This window comes from Gossypium arboreum, chromosome 13, assembly GCF_025698485.1.
Source record: "Gossypium arboreum isolate Shixiya-1 chromosome 13, ASM2569848v2, whole genome shotgun sequence".
Lineage (NCBI taxonomy): Eukaryota > Viridiplantae > Streptophyta > Magnoliopsida > Malvales > Malvaceae > Gossypium > Gossypium arboreum.
The window spans coordinates 42,605,970-42,624,337 of NC_069082.1; positions in this window are offsets into that span (position 1 = coordinate 42,605,970).

Here is an 18,368-nt window from a genome sequence, read left to right on the forward strand (position 1 = left end):
GATTATACCGCTTATGTTTCAAAAATGAAAACAACAAACACAGAGCAACATGGAGCATAATACTCCAAATATTTAGCATTAAGAAAGAGTTAAAACAAAGGAGGATTTCTGAGCGAATAACACAAAAATACAGAAATTTTAAAAAAATTTACAAGATTAGACTATTTTTTAGACTATTTTTTAAAAAATTACGAGATTAGGTTAATTTTATAAAAATACTTCTAGTTGAAAGTGTTTTCAATTAATTTACAAAAAAGTAGTTGCTGCTAGAAATGTTTTTAGCGTATTTGCAGGAAAATTTTTCAGTTGGATGCGTTTTTGTCACATAAGCTAAAACATTTCCAACTAGAAGCGTTTTTTCCTAACGATCACTCACCCCAATGACTATTTAATTAGTAGTTGGGACCAACGGCTATTTAATTAGCCGTTGGGGCCAAAGTCTATTTTTTTATATAAATTCTCCAATTTTATTTTATTTTTTTTAATTCAATCTTAACTCTATCTCACATTCTCAAATTTCTCTCAATTCCCTCTTAATTTCTCACTCAAAATTTATTTCTCTCTCAACTTTTGCTTTTTTATTAAATTTGTCTTAAGATTTTTATAAAATATTTTTTATATTACAATTTATTTCATGTTTTCCAAAATTAGTAATGACACAATCTCTAATCCATTTGGATGACAAGCATATTTCTGTCAATCAATTGCAAATGGTAAGAATTTTTTTTTTACATTTAATGTAATTTAAGTTAAATATTTTCTTGTTATATTGGAATTTAGTATTTTGTAATTTTTTTTGTATATAGGCAGAAGATCGAATTTTGGATATGTATATTTGTAATCTACTTTCTCCTCCATCACCCTTAATTGAACCCTACTTGTGAGATGTTAGATTTTTGCATGAGGTGTAAATTGGACCCCACACTTGTAAGAGCGTTGGTGGTAAGATGGAGACCCAAGACGCACATTTCATCTTCCATGCGGCGAGTGTACTATCACTCTAAAGGACGTGCAGTTATAACTCGGGTTACCGGTAGTGACTGGGTTAGTTCACGCAGCTGATTAGAGTGACGTATGCGAGCAACTTTTAGGGAGGATTCTGAAAATGATTTATGGAGCCCAAATAGATATGAATTGGTTAAAAAAATTTCGGTGGGCTTGATGAGGATTCAACTGAATTCCAAAGAGAACAACACACTTGAGTGTACATCATTATGATTATTAGGGGTCTCCTAATACCCAATAAGCCACAAAATCTTGTCCATTTAAGGTGGATTCTAAAACTCATCGACTTTAGAGAAGCGGGCGAGCTTAGCTAAGGGTCAATTGTGTTAGAAACGTTATACTGGGAGATGTATAAAGCGACGAAACCATACAAAATCAAAATCTGTGATTGCATGCTACTACTACAATCATGGTCAGTATTGACTACCATTTTTATGTCCTCAAGCGGACTACTTGTAATACCCAATTTTGGGTAGATTTTGAATTTGATGAGTAAATCGAAAGTAACCTAAGTGGCGTAGTGCTATCCACCCAATTGTTGTTCTGGCGTATAGATTAGATGCATAGTAGGTATCAGATTCTTAAGCGATGATTGTTCTCGGAATGTATTAAGTTATGAAAAAGATATTTGGTAAGAGTGTTGGGGGATTACTGCCAAACGTATTGTATGCCCAATTTATTGAGTTGTTGTGCTAGTTACGTTCTAAGAAGGTAGTTAGAAAGGAATAAAGGGACGAACTAGTAATATAAAAAAATATTTGATTTATATTTCTAGTTGTAAACCATTTGTAAAGGTAGCTTTGAAAGTGTGCGACATGTGGTAGGTTCTAATAAGAGATTGAGTCTTATATATAGATATTTAGGTCTAAAAAGAGGGAATTTTCTTATTCCTTCTTCAAGAAGTATTTTTGTCTAGATCTAAGGGAACCTAAAGTATTTCCTTCTCTCTCTTGAGCTAAAAGTGGTAGATTTGGATCTTTACCTGTGATTACACCACGTCGAGGTAAGATTTATGATTGCATACTATGTTGTGAAGAGTAAATCTGTTAGGCTTGGTAGATCAGTAAGATAAAGGGTAAAAGGACACTGTTTTGGGATTTCCAATGTTAAAAATGATGGAAAAAAGGGTATGTGAATAGATTTTGATAAGTTTTCTTGTTCTGTAGCAGTAGTTACTGCTGATTGCACGATGGAAGTCTGGATTAAGAGTTTTGAACTACAGTAGGTGGGAATCTAGTGAGTCTCTATGCTGACTCTTGTTTGAATGATGATGGTACTTGTAGACTTATAAGAGAGTACGTGACCCTATGTGTGATTATTTAATTATGTTTATGACTGTGCTAATGTGTATAGACATGTTGAGTTCAAGTAGACCGGTGTGAAGAATCGTTGCATCTAGATGTTTGGATTATGTATATGCATTTTAATTGTATGATATTCGATATGTTCTGATGAGAGTGGGTTTGAGCATGATGAGTTTATTTTTGTTTCCGTGGAGTCGTCTAAAGGGGTTAGTCAAGCCTTTAAACACGATTATGAATGGAAAAGTCCATGGCCATGGTATCATCAGAAAAGAAACTAAAGGAAGGTGATTACCTAAGGGTTCTATGTGTGTCCCAAACGATGTAACATCTCGAATTAGGGCCTAGTCGAAACAGTGGTTTCGGGACCACAAATATGACAATAAAATTTATTTTTATTATATTTTTATGGTCTACAATTTCATGGGATGATTTCGTGAAAATTTCGTTCGAAAATTTTGACATTTGGGCACTCAATTTGGTCAAAAGGACTAAATTGTAAAAAGTGAAAAAGTTGAGTTCTACATGTTAGAGGTATCTAATTGTTATGAAATTTTAAATTGGAGGCCCTTAAATGGTAATTAGACCAATGGATAAACTGTTGGACAAAAATGGACATGAAATGAGTGAAATAGAATATTTTTAAGTTAGGGGCATTTTGGTAATCTAGCAATTAAAATAAATTAAAAACAAAATTAAAAGCCAATTTTTGTCTATCTTCTACCCCATGGCCGAAACATGCATGGAGAAGACATAGCTAGGGTTTTTCAAGCTTCCAAGCTTGATTGTAAGTCTGTTCTAGCCTTGTTTTTAATGATTTTTACATTTTTGAAATCCTCGTAACAAGATCTACTCATTTCTATCCATATTTTGAGCTAGGATTTGTGTTTAAAAATTTACCCATGGATGACATGCATGTGTTTTGATGTCTAATGGTAGAATATGAATGCTCAGTGTGTAATAAACGACTTTTACTAAGTGATTTTCGGTGAAATTGTCAAAAAGGACCGTTTTGTAAAAGTTATAAATTTTGTCATAAAAGTGTGATTTAGTGGAAATTAGGGGCTGCTACAGTTATGAAAATGATTCGGCTAGGCTTAAAATGCAAAGAAATTGAATAAAAATCATTTTACAAGCCTAGGGGTCAAAGTGCAAATATGTGAAAGTTTAGGGGTTAAAAGACAAATTTGTAAAAGTATGATTTTTGGACCCATATGAATAATGTGACTAATTAGTAAGTTAAATGTGGTATTATAGATCAAGGAAAATGAGATTCGGGTATAGATTGGAAATGAATGAGATTATGGACTAAAATCAGAATATATAGTCGTATGCGAACCCGAGGTAAGTTCATGTGATTTTAATAATGTAATATTGTATTTGAATGCTAATGCTTCGATATTACACGAGTTGTAAGTATATATATGTGAATAATTTGATATTATGTGATTATTTTGATGATATAACCTATTCTTGATGTTTTGCTATTATGATGAAAATGTTGCAATGCCATGTGATTATGAGATATTGCTATGTGAATGAAGCCACAATTCGAGTACGTCCGGTAAAGGTTTAGAAGTTTGATGGAATATGATGTTTCTTTGAAACGAGTAAGTTTATATGTAAATAATATTTTCGATTCTTTTTATATTATTATCTTTTGTTATTATATGAGATGTGATTGCCTATAGAATGATCAATTGATGTAAACTACGAATCGGAATTGACTAAGAATGAGTTAGTAAAATGTTGAAAAGTGAAGAATTTCCCGATTGAACCTTCAGAATAGAAGAGATATAAATGATTCGTTCTGAGTCATGTGTGTAGTACTAAGTGCAGGCTACTACATGTACCAGATTGATAGGTCGCATGTGTAGTACTAAGTGCAGGCTATTATGCGTACTCGTTAACTTCGATCACGTGTGTAGTACTAACTGTAGGCTACTACGTGTATTAGATGGTTAAGTTACGTATGTAGTACTAAGTGCAGGCTACTACGTGTACCAGATTGATAGGTTGCATGTGTAGTACTAAGTGCAGGCTACTATGCGTATCTGTTAACTTTGATCACGTGTATAGTACTAAGTATAGGCTACTACGTGTATCAGATAGTTAAGTCACGTGTGTAGTACTAAGTGCTGGCTACTACGTGTACCAGATTGATAGGTCACATATGTAGTACTAAGTGCAGGCTACTATGCGTACCCGTTAACTTCGATCACGTGTGTAGTACTAAGTGCAGGCTATTACGTGTATCAGATGGTTAAGTCACATGTATAGTGCTAAGTGTAGGCTAATACGTGTACTAGATTGATAGGTCTCATGTGTAGTACTAAGTGTAGGCTACTATGCGTACCAGAGAGCTTCGGTTACAAGGGTGGTATATGCATAGGCTACCGGGTATCTGTTATTATTCCAATGAGTTCAACGGGAAATTTACTAAGTGAAAATACATATGTACATGAGACTATGTGATGAATAAGTGCAAGTATATCTATGTGAAAATTTGTGAGCAATGTGCTCGATAGTTGAGCGAATCTTTTGGTAAGATAGAATGGAGTAAGTGAAATTATGTAAAAGTGAAATTTTGTAATGAAACAATTTTGGACAGCAGCAGTTATGTGACTTTGAAAAATCACCAAAAATGGTAGAAATTGAATTAGAGGTTGAATAAGATATGAAATTAAATTTTAATGAGTATATTTTCTCATAAAAGAAACGGTGAAGGAAAAGGAATTTCATATTTTGTGATAATTGGATTTTTGTGAGACAGGGTCAGAATGATTTTGGAATCCCTTGTTCTGATTTGGGAAAATCATTGAAAATTGTAAAAAACTAATTATGGGTCATAATTTGTATTCTTAAAATCCTTAATGAGTCTAGTTTCTGGGAAAATTAGCGGGTTCTCAATTTGGAGTCCTGTACCATGAGATAAATAATTTTTAGTGAAGAGATATCGAAACTGTCAGACAGTGAAACAGGGGTATATTTAATGAATAAACTGTACTTATTGGCTAGACCAAAAATTCTGAAAATTTTATGGTGAGAAGATATATGAGCCTAGTTTCATAGAAAATTAACGGATCTTAATTTGGAGTTTTGTATCTCCGGATATAAATGAATTAGTAACTATGACTCGAGAAAACAATATGACCAGAAAATCAGCAAAAGTGTAATTATGATTACATTTTCATGGAATCATGTTGATAATTTTCTTATTATTTTCATATGGACTTACTAAGCTTTAAGCTTACTCCCTCCTCTCCATTTCCTTAGTGTTCTCAGGTCAGCTCGGGGTTGGAGACCGTCGGAGGCAGCATCACACTATCAAGCCAACAACTCCGGAGTATTTTCATATGTGTATTAAATACTTTCAAGTGAATGGCATGTATAAGGACTAGTTTTTATGTTAGATGTTGTTATGATTAGCTAAATGTATCGACTTATATTGATTTATTGTATACGTCCATGAGATGTGGCTTAAATGGTTATGGCTTGTAAGCCTAATTATTCTTGCTATGTATTAATGTTTGTGATGTGTTTATAATTGGTTGTTATGAATGATTAGTATAACACATGTACATGATCAATGCTCTAAGACCATTTGAGGTGGTCGTGGCCATGGAATGAATGTGTGGCGTGGTAGTAAGTTGATAATGATTGAATATGGACTATTATAGAATGTGAATTGGAATGTCTAACTTGGTGTAACATGAGTATAGGTAATAAACACATGTATGACAACATGTAAATGCTTTAACGAAATTTTACTGAAGGATGATTAACCATTAAATTGATGTTATAATGTGTGTCTATAATGTGTATAAGTATGGGAGAGAATTAAGGACAACATAAGGCTTGGAAAATAGCCTAAGTGTTGGCTACACGGGCAGAGATACGGCCATGTGTCTCAGTCATGTGGAGGACATGGGCACATGGGCGTGTGGCTTGGTCGTGTGGATCAATTTGTTTTGCTGACGTCATAAACAGAGAGTTACACGGCCTGAGGACACGGGCGTGTGACCCTGTTTCATGAAAATTTCTCTAAGTTTTCCCAGAGCTTTCTAAAGTCCTTGGTTTAGTCTCGAACCACCCCGATGTATGTTTTAGGCCTCGAAGGCTTGTATAAGGGACGATTTACATGTGTTTGAAAAGTTTTAATTTGGATGAAATTTTATGGCCCGATTTTGCAAGTTTGTGAATGTTTAAGTCCGGCAACGCCTCGAACCTTGTCCCGGCTTCGGGAACGGGTAAGAGATGTTACAGATGATGATGGGAAAACCTCACAAGGTGTGAGTCTAAGTGAATCCATATCATAAAACATGTTATGATATAGTAGCCTTCGTGGAGAAATAATAAAGGAATGCCTTTGTGGCAACACTGCAAGGAACGCCTTCGTGGCGCCCTCTTAAAAACTGCCTTAGTGGCTACCATGAATAAATAGCATGTGTGGAAAATTCTAACATGAAAGTCTTTGTGGCGGATTGTGAAGGAACGACTGTAACACCCTTAACCCGTATCCGTTGCCAGAACTGAGTTATGAAGTATTACTGAAGTTTACAGTTCAATTACAGTTAATTCATGTCATTTACTATTCATTTCCAAAAATCAATCACAATCAATCATAATGTCCCTCATATGGGTTCTCGACGCCCAAATTACATATTAAAATTGAGTTGGGACTAAACTGGGATCACAAAAAATTTTTCGCGAAATCTCAAAATTTTTGTTAGGTATAGGGGACACACGCCTGTGTGGCCAGACCGTGTGGCTCACACGGCCAATGACACGCCCGTGTCCCTAGCCATGTGAGCATTCAATGTGAGGCACACGGCCATGTTCCAACCCGTGTCCTTACCCGTGTAACTCTCTGACTTGGGTCACACACAGCCAGCCACACGTCCGTGTGCTAGACCGTGTAGATAATTTAATTTTCGAAAATTAGGTGCAAGGGTTACATGGCCAGGACACATGCCCATATGTTCGGCCATGTCTCTTACATGGCTGAAACAAACGCCCGTGTCTCTGCCCATGTGCTCAATTCTGAGCATTCTGTTTCTCTAATATTAAGATGCAGGGGACACACGGCCAAACCACACGTCGTGTGTCTGCCTGTGTGGATAGTATAAGGCCATTTTCCAAGCCTTATTTCTCATCCTTTTTACCTTACACCTACATCATTACTTCAATATATTCACCAACCAATTCAAGGCATATAAATCAATCTAATGATCAAGTTTTATGCATGACACATTTACTCATGCTTTCAAGTATCATATTTACATTAAAATTATATACTTACCCAAGTGTAATTATATTGAAGTTACTAATTCATACATACTTACATACCAAGCATAATATAACTTCATGCATAAATATTTTAAATATGTTATCAATAGCCATTCCAATGGCTATATACAACCAAAACATTTGCATACCCTCTCTTGACACCATTAGCCTATACATGCCATTATACCAAAGTAAGTTTCCTATTTATACCAAAATAAGCTAGAGGATAGTGTGATGATACTCCGATCGATCTCCAACCTTTACGAGCTTCCGAGTACTATAAAACAGAGAAAAATTAAACAGAGTAAGCATTCAATGCTTAGTAAGTTCGCATAATAGAAATTTAACTTACCATTTTCATTCATTTATAATAATCATATAAAAAAAGCATCCAATTCATTATGCCCAATTGCCTAATCACATGTATTCATCCAACATGTTAGTAATGTAAATAACATGAAATTTCAAGGAAATAAAGATAAGCTATAGCCCTTTTTGGGTCAAATTAGAACAGTGGTTTCGGGACCATAAATCCGAAGTAGAAATGTTAATTTTATTATTTCTTTAAAGTCTATAGTATGATTGAATGATTATGTGAAAATTTCGTTAAGAAATTTTATCGATAGAGTGTCCAATTTAACTAATAGAACTAAATTGCAATAGGTGCAAAATAAGTGTTCTAGAAGCTAGAGGTGTCTAATTGCTATGAAATTTTAAATTGGAGTTCCTTCAATAGTAATTAGACCATTATATTTTAGTATGGACAAAAATGGACATGGTTAGATAAAATTTCAAAGTTTTAAGTGAAGGGCATTTTAGTCATTTGGTAAATAAAGACAAAATAACTAAAATAAAAGTGTTCATCTTCTCAAATTAGTCCCCCGATAGCCAAAAATTTCAAGGAGTCCATAGCTAGGGTTTTGGCCACTTCCAAGCTCGATTGTAAGTTCGTTCTTGCCCCGTTTTTCATGATTTTTATGTTTTTGAAGTTGTCTCAACCTAATCTAGCTATTTCAAGGACTAATTTGAAAGAAATATGAAGTCTAAAATTTTACCCATTTTGCATATTTGTGTATTTTGATGTTTAATGGTAGAAAATGCATGTTTGGTGTTAGATAAACAACATTTACCAAGTGATTTTTGATGAAAATGTCAAATAGGGACCTATTTGTAAAAGTTGTAAAATGTGTGTAAAAATGTGAAAAAATGAAAAATGTGTGTTGTTATGAGCAAGGAATAGGTTCGGCTAGGCTTGGGTGTGATGAAATTGAATGAAAATCATTTTACGAGCCTAGGGACTAAAATGTAAAAAATTGAAAAGTTAGAGGCAACAATGTAATTTTTTTCATAAGGTGTTTTTGGGGTTAAATTGAATAATGTGATGATTGAATGAGTTAAATTTGATATTATAGATTAAGAAAGAAGAGGTTCTGACTTAGACTGGGAAAAAACAAGGTTGTGGACTAAATCGAACTATTAGCCATTTTGTACCGAGGTAAGTTCGTATGTTAAAATAAGCTTTAGAATAATTGTACTTAAATGCTTTAATATTGCGTGAATTGTATGTTTAATTATGTGAATGAGTATAATTCTACGAACGAGTTCGACGACGATTCGGCAAGTGAGAAGTCCCATTGAACATTGGGAATAGATTAGGATACAAGTGACATGTCACTAGGGTCATTGTGTGTTATGTGATTATGTGATTTAGGTGTTGGTCTTTTACATCCTACCGGTGGCTGAGTATACCGGCATATGTTGTAGATACATGACAGCTTGTGTGAGCAGCACCGCGTAGCTACGTCTTGACTGACAGCTTGTGTGAGCAAGCCCGTTGATAGCTCGAGAGCGAGCGATTATGTGATATGAGATTGAGGTAGCACTGGCTACGTATGTGGCACTTAGTATGCAAAAATCCTGAGTATCCGACATTATTATTTGAGTGGTTCACAGGTATGTCAAAGATGAGAATATGTGTAAATTCATTTCAAGATGGTTCAGGTATGTACATAAAGCTCATGTTTATTAAATGCTTGAACAATGAAAATGAGGTAAGTTTTGTGGTGGAATGAGTTATGATCATGAGACTATGGTAAATTTACATTTAATTATGTTATATTATTTAAATGTTATATGCATGGTAAGGTTGCTTATTTCTTGCATACAAGCTTACTAAGCTATATAGCTTACTCCGTTTATTTTTCCATGTTTTAAGTGTCGCCAAGCTAACTCAGATCGGAGGTCGTCGGAGATTCGAATCACACCATCGAACTCTCATTTTTGGGTATTGATGATCTTAGTATTTTGAAAGTATGGCATGTATAGGGACTTGGTCTTTTTGTTATAAGTGTCATTTGATTTGGCCAAATGTATTGGGTTATATTTGTTTAAGGTGATTTGGTATTTAGCAATGTAATTGGCTTATTTTGGCTAAAATGGTTGTAAAACCAATTTATATAAGTATTTGTGTTAATGCCTTCTTATTTTTGTGTTTTGTAATGGGTTCTTATATGCTTATTTTGGTTAAATTACTTGTTGTGAAATGGTTGAGATGGGTCCTTGGGTGTGCTAGGAAACTTAAGTAGAATTATGCATGATGAAAGCATTCATATTGATACTTGTGAATGTGAGTTTGGTGTGAATTGATTTGGTAAATTAAGCTAAAGTAAATATGTTAAGTGTTGGTAAGGAATGATATGATTTAGCCTTGATTTTGGATGTTTTGGTTGCTTAAACATGCCATGAATTATGCCATTGAACTTGTGTGTGCAAGTGTAAATAAGGGTGATTATTTTTTCCACATAGGTAGACACACGGTCTGCCCCATGGGCATGTGTTCTGGCCGTGTGTCCTTTGAACCTTAATTTTGACAAACAGAATGCTTAGAATTGAGCACATGAGCAGAGACACGAGCATGTGTCTTAGCTGTGTGAGGGACACGGCCTCAGACACTAGCGTGTGTCCCGGCCGTGTGAAGTCTGCACCTATTTAGTGAAATATAATTTACCACATAGCTTGGCATAAGGGCGTGTGACTTGGCCGTGTGACATCAATTTGTTCATGCATTGCAAAACAGAGAGTTACACGGGTTAGGGACATGGGCATGTGTGCCCACACGGCTTGCCCACACGGGTGTGTGCAAGCCACACGGGCGTGTGACCTCTGTTCATAGCAAAAATTTTCTAAGTTTTGTAAAAATTTCCTAAGTGCCTGGTTTAGCCCCGCCGCTTCCAAAGCATGTTTTTGGCCTCGTAGGCTCGTATTAGGGACTTTATGATTGAATATGAATGGTTTTAATTTGGATGCAAATTTATGACTCGATTTAAACTGTGTGACTACTCTTGACAATTTAAACTGTGTTTTCATATAGTAAATGAATCCCGACCGAGAAGTGGCTGATTACGTTGAGAGTAATACGCTGGCTCCCGCTCAAGGGACCGTGCTATTTTAAAGTAGACTAGTGACAATTAGTTAAGGAGGAGAGGCTAGAGAAGCCTTCTTCCAAATGATGAATGAATGGTTTGCCGAGTTTGTTCGGACAAATTCGGCTGCCCAACATCCTCTACCCCCACCTAACCCCCAACTGGTTCCCGTAGCTCCCCAAAATGTGGAATTGGTAAGACTGAATAAGCCTCCAGTTGATAAGATTCGGAAACAAGGGGTGAAGAATTTAGAGAAAATGTCGATAATGATCCTGAAAGAGCAGAATTCTGGCTTGAGAACTCTATCTGGGTATTTGATGAGCTTTCTTGCACCCCTGATGAGTGCTTGAAATGTGCTATATCAGTTCTGAGGGTTACGGCATATCAGTGGTGGAACACTGTTATATCTGTAGTACCGAGGGAAAGAGTTACTTGGGATTTCTTCCAAGAGGAATTCAGAAAGAAGTACATCAGTCAGCAGTTTATTGATCAGAAACGAAAAGAGTTCTTGGAATTGAAACAAGGCTGAATGACTATAACTGAATACATGTGGGAGTTTGTTAGACTTAGTAAGTATGCTTGGGAATGTGTTTCAACAATGACTATTATGTGTAAGAGATTTGAAGATGGGCTGAATGAGGATATCAGGCTGTTAGTTGGGATTTTAGAGTTGAAAGAATTTGTTGTGCTAGTTGAACGAGCTTGCAAAGCCAAAGAGTTGAGTAAGGAAAAGAGAAAAGCTTAGTTTGAGGCTAGAGATTCGAGAAAGAGGCTGATGAATAAGTCGTTTCAATCTTCTGTCAAAAAAATCGAGAGATTTGTATGCTCACTCCAATGCTTCAGTTGGGTATCCCAATAGAGATTGTGGGAAGCAATATTCGAGTTCTAAGGCCTAAACTACATCCTTAGTGAGCGTAGGTAATGCTAGGTCTAATAAGCCTGAATGTCAGCATTGCGGTAGATAACATCCCGGTGAATGTAGGATGAATAACCGGGCTTGCTTCAAATGTGGCCCCCAAGATCACTTTATCTGAGACTACCCTAAAATAGCTGAGAAAGATAATTTTCAGAATGCAAGATTGAGTAACACTGCTGCCAGAGGGAGGCCAGTGAGAAATACGGGAAATGAGACCAGTAGCAGAGGAGTATCCAAAGACTTAGCTGTGAGATTGAAAGCTAAAGCACCTGTGAGAGCTTATGCTATTCGTGCTCGCGAGGATGCGTCCTCCCCTAACATGATTACTGGTACATTTTCTGTTTATAATACTAATGTAGTTGCATTAATTGATCTGGATCGGCTCATTCTTATATTTGCATGAATTTGGTATCTAGTAAGAATTTTCTTGTTGAATCTATGAGTTTGTGATTAAGGTGTTGAACCCCTTAGGCAAACATGTTCTAGTTGATAAAGTTTGCAAGAGCTGTTTTTTAATAATCCGGGGTCACTGTTTTCCGGCTAACTTAATGCTTTTGCCATTTGATGAGTTTGATGTGATACTTGGAATGGATTGGTTGACTTTGCATGATGTCGTAGTGAATTGTAGACAAAAGGTTATTGAATTGAAATGTCAAAATAATGAAACTCTTCGGGTCGAGTCGGATGAGTCGAGTGAATTGCCTATTGTGATTTCGTCAATGTCGGTTCAGAGGTATGTAAGAAAGGGTTCTGAAGCATTTCTCGCATATGTACTGAATACTAAGGTGTATGAATTGAAGATTGAATCTATGCCAGTAGTTTGTGAATATCCGGATGTGTTCCCAAAAGAGTGGCCAGGGTTACCACCGGTCAGAAAGGTGGAGTTTGCTATTGATTTGGTATCGGGGACTGCATCGATATTGATAGCTCCGTATAGAATGGCTCCAATAGAGTTGAAAGAATTAAAGTCTCAGTTACAAGAGTTGACAGACAAGGGTTTTACGAGACCAAGGTTTTCTCCCTGGGGTGCATCGGTATTATTTGCCAAGAAGAAAGATGGATCCATGAGACTTTGTATCGATTATCGTCAACTCAACAAGGTTACGATAAAGAACAAGTATCCGTTACCGAGGATTGATGATTTGTTTGACCAGTTGAAAGGGGCAACAGTATTCTTCAAGATAGATTTGAGATCTAGTTATTATCAGCTGAGAGTTAAAGACTCAGATATGCCGAAAACCACATTCATAATGTAACACCCCTTACCCGTGTCCGACACCAGGACAGGATACGAGGCATTACCGGACTCTGACATAAACATTCATACAAAATTGGACCGTAAAATTTCATTCAATTTAAAACCAATCATATGTATGCATATCATCCCTTATACGAGCCTACGAGGCCCAAAACATACATTGGAAGTGGTTCGGGACTAAATCGAGAACTTTTAGAATCTTTACAATACTTAGAAAATTTTCTTATTTTGGAGGGTTACACGCTCGTATAGGTAGGTCGTGTGGTCATACATGCCCGTGTCCTCAGCCTATGTAACTCTCTGTTTATGACATCATCAACAAAACAAGGTCACACGGCCCAATCACACGCCCGTGTGCTTGGGCCGTGTGGCAAATTAAATTTCAAAAAAATCAAGTACAGACTCCACACAGGCAGGGGACATGCCCATGTCCTGAGGCTGTGTCCTTCACACAGCTGAGACACACGGTCGTGTCTCTGCCCGTGTGTTTACTACTGGGCATTCTGTTTTACCTAATTAGGGTGCAGGGGACACACGGCCGGATCACATGCCCATGGGGCAGACCATGTGTCACACACTGCCTAGACACATGCCCTTGTGCCTACCCGTATGGACAACTTTGAAGCTATTTACCAAGCCAATTGCCACCCTTATTTGCACAAACACATACATGACTTCAAGGGCACTTAATGTAACACCCTAATCCTAGTCCAGACGTTATGGCTGAATTCGGCGTGTCACATTGAAGTGTTTTAGCGAAAACCGTGTTTTCATTGAAAACCCTTCTTAAAATAAAAGAAAATCTTAATTATCAAAAAAAAAAAACTCAGTTCAATCACTTGTTCAAAACATATGATTTGAGGAAAATAAGTCACTTTAAAAATTTAGTTGCGAAAACATAGAAATGACATACTTTAGTTTAAGAAACCATGTTTAACTTCTTATAATTACGTCACATAAAAAAAATAATCCAAATAATAACAAAATGGAAGGCCTTATTACAATCCAGTCTATAATCACTTAATAATCAGAGACTCATATGCTTTAAATTGAAAAAAACAAGTCCAAATTGTCTTGCTAGTTGGCCACCCAAAATCCCCCAAAACATCGAACCTTCTACTGAGCATCACTTGAAAATAAAATAAAAGAGGGGGTGAATTTTTACAAACTCAGTGTGTACAACCCTCAACAAAAAACAAGCATTCAAAAAGCATCATACATCAAACATGCAATGCAATCCCATCCCAATAATCCATCCGCTACACACCAGCTCCGTCCCCCGTCACATCATGTGGGGATATAAATATCGATCCACCCAACCGACACATCAATGGTAGCCTGGTTGTGAAACTACCTTCATTTACATACTGGGCTTAAAAGCCGTCGGTGGATCCACGATTGTCAAGGAACCATGCGATCCTAAAATACTTCCTTCGTTCCATACTTCCCAACCTATATGCAACCAAAGCAGAATATCTTATGTATGCAGCAGATATGCATGTCACATCCATAAAATTTACATTCAACATTTAGGGGTATTTTGGTCATTTTTGCCATTAGGGGCATTTCGATAATTTTTTCTTTAATACGGTTTCCACTTACCTCGGCCCGTTAACAAATCTCGTGAGCTAAGATGAACGAATACTATGCACTAGGTAGGATTCCAGAGAAGAGGAGGTGAGTCATTAAGACCGCTTAAGTACCAAGCTCTCCCTAGATCCAATCCTAGACATGCATATACCCATTGCCACACCTTAACCCTATGACTTGTCCACAGTCACAATATATTAATTAAGTTTTATATAGTTTATCATATACTAGGCCCAAAACCTCTACATACTTGCATATGGCCCACTTGGCCCAATCTTATTTATATGGCCCATCAGACCCAATTCACATTCATATGGCCCATTAGGCCCAATTCATATTCATATGGCCCATCAGGCCCAATTTATATTCATATGGCCCATTAGGCCCAAATCACCTTTATATGGTCCGTTAGGCCCAAATCACCTTATATTCATGCTCACACACAAATTTTCTATCACATAGCATCAATTATCAAATTTTGCCTATTATAGGCCCAACAGCCCATCGGGCCCATTAAGCCTATTCTGGCCCGGTTGGCTAGATCATAGCCCAAGTCCATGGAATCGCCCATAGGCCTCAGACAACCTATCAATTTCCTCCTCACGAGTGTTCGCACATTCGCAAGACTACCACAGCCAAACTTTCGGCTCTTCGGCATTTCGGCTCTTCGACATTTCGGCTTTTGCCGATCTACTTGTGTGTGTAGTGTATGTACACACCTGGTAAGCAAGCATGCTGCGATTCCCTTAGTCACCAACTTGAAAATGATATCACCCTTCAATTAATCGCATGCTTAATACATATCTTTACTAAAATCGAAACCTCACCTTAACCTTACCTTGCGCGATAAGTATAAAAGCCCCTTCTTAAATTACTAACCACGATCAACTCCTAGATCTGCACCAATCTTAACTAGTAAAACTAGAATAATAGGTGACTCGTATCCAACACAAGTCCCCTTACCTTAACTATGAACATTCAGCCACCTTAGCCAATGGGAGAGGAATACCAAAATCGTAAACACCTAAAGAGTAATTTCGGCAGAGAGCTAAGATCCGAGATTCGATACTAATTCCCTACCATAGTTGAGTAGAAAAAGTGAGGAAAGAACAACGTAATAGATTCTTAGCAAAACTGATTGGAAGAACAAACACTTACACTAGATTAGGTCGAAGAGTATTTGGCCCTTGGAAGATTCAGCTTTTCGGCTTTTAAACTTAGTATGGTGAATAAGGTTTATTTGGTACAGATTAAAGAAGAAGAGTAGAAGAAGGAATCGGCTAGTCGAAGCAAAGAAAATTGTGTAGAGAAAGAACAAATATCGATACAAAAAAAAGAGAGTAAAATAAAAGGGTTTTCGACTTTTAGGGAAAAGGGTTTTTGGTAACAGGGTGAAGGAAATTCGGCATTAGCCTAGCAACCCTGCATTCGACACTTATTTATAGCCCTTATAGCTGAATTTCCTGGCTCTCAATTCCCCATTCGGCTCCATCTCTTCCCCCTTCTCATCTCCTCATTTTTCACCCTGATAACCCCTTGATCCTTTCCTTAATTTTCTCTTCTGAACACTCTCCTTGGAGTCCATCTTCACGCCACTTCCAACCTTCTAGAAGGCCAAAATTAAACTTCTAAAAACACTAAGCTAGGATTCAAACCTTGGATCTCCTTGCTAGCTACTAATGCCATCTCCCTGCACTCTAAGTGGCATCACTTAGCCACTCTTCCACAAGGCTTTTTGATGCCATTTTCCCTTATCTTTATTTAAAAGCCCAACTACTTGCCAACAAGGTCTTTTTAATTATTAAACTATAATTTCTTCTACCCCTAGATTCGAACTCAAACCTTGACCAAGACCTACTATCGCGTAATTAACACTTAACCGGAATTGTTAAGCCCAAAAGAAAAAAAAAAGAATTCAAGATTTTAGGATTTTTGGGTTTTGGGATTTTTGTGGCGTTACACTTAACATGGCATAATTGAACACTTAAACATCATCAAACAATTCATAATTATGGAATTATCTTTTTAACTTATATGTGTATAAGACACCATACTTTATCAAGCCCATCTTACCAATTCTCACTTAAGTCATGGTTATCATCATATTAAACAAATCCCAATTAAATATTCAAGCATTCATAGCCACAACACATCTCATCACATACACACAACCACTAACAACATCACAATTGCATGGGCACATGTATGCTTGAATAAATAGGCTTACAACCCAATAATCATTATAAGCCATACTCACGGCCTTAAACAAAATGAAACAAATATCATCGTAATCCAACACATTTGACTAAACCAATATGACATATAACAAAAAGGCCAAGTCCCCTATACATGCCATACTCAAAATGTTGAGACTAACTATACCCAAATGTCCAATTGATAGTGTGATTGAGCTCCCAACGTCCTTCGATCCCTGAGCTAGCTTAATGATACTATAAGAAATGGAAAAGAGAGGGGAGTAAGCATAAAGCTTAGTATGTTCATATGCAAATAAATAGCAACATAATCATGAATTCTATACAATTAACATAACATAATTACATATATGTCATCATAGTTTCATAGGCATAACTTACTCATTTTAAATCTTACCAAAAGTTCATCACATACCGAGCTCATTCATATGAGTTTTTCGTACATACCTGTACCAACTCGTAACACATTCTCATAATTCCTCATCATTGACTTAGCTATCGAATAACCCACTGATTTACCCATTGAACACTTGGAATACTATCGGATACATGGAAAGCTTGCACATAGTGCTTCATACGTAGCCACATGCTACCTTATGTCACATATCACACATTGCTCGCTTTCAAGCTAATCAAAGGCCCACTCACACAAGCTAACAGTCAGGACGTACTACGCGGGCTGCTCACACAAGCTGACAGGTACCCGTAACACATGCCGGGCTACCCAACCACTGGTAGACATATAAGACCAACACCCGGATCTCATTACATACATCACATAATCTCATGAGCTCATAATCACATAGTTCCTAATAACATGTCACTCGTATCCTAATCTATTCCTAAGGTTCAAAGGGATTTTCTCGATGTCGCATCTTCGTCGAACTCGTTCACAATGTCATTCTCATTGACTATAATATCATTCATACTGTAACACCCCTAACTTGTGACCGACGCTGGTGTCGGACACGAGGGGTTAACGAGACAAATCCTCTTAAAGTACCGACCAATTTGGCATTATTCCATACACATACATTTCCATTTACACACCAACTCATTTAAACACATTTGCATATATATATTGATCATTTAAATCAACACCAAATATACGCTTAATGACTTACCTTGTGTTGGGTAAAACAGTCCAAGTCGGCTACTCGATGACCTTCGTCTTTCCCTTGCTTGATTCTCCTTCTTTAACTCCTTGAGCTTAATCAATAAATCAACTAGTTTAACCCTCTTGCTAAACATTCATAATTCAATTACACATGCATATGTATGTTTGTATATTCGGCAACCATCCTCACTTATTACCCATTTGGTCAACAATCTAAGCCAAGATAAGGCTTCAATATGGTTGCCTCTAACCGAATA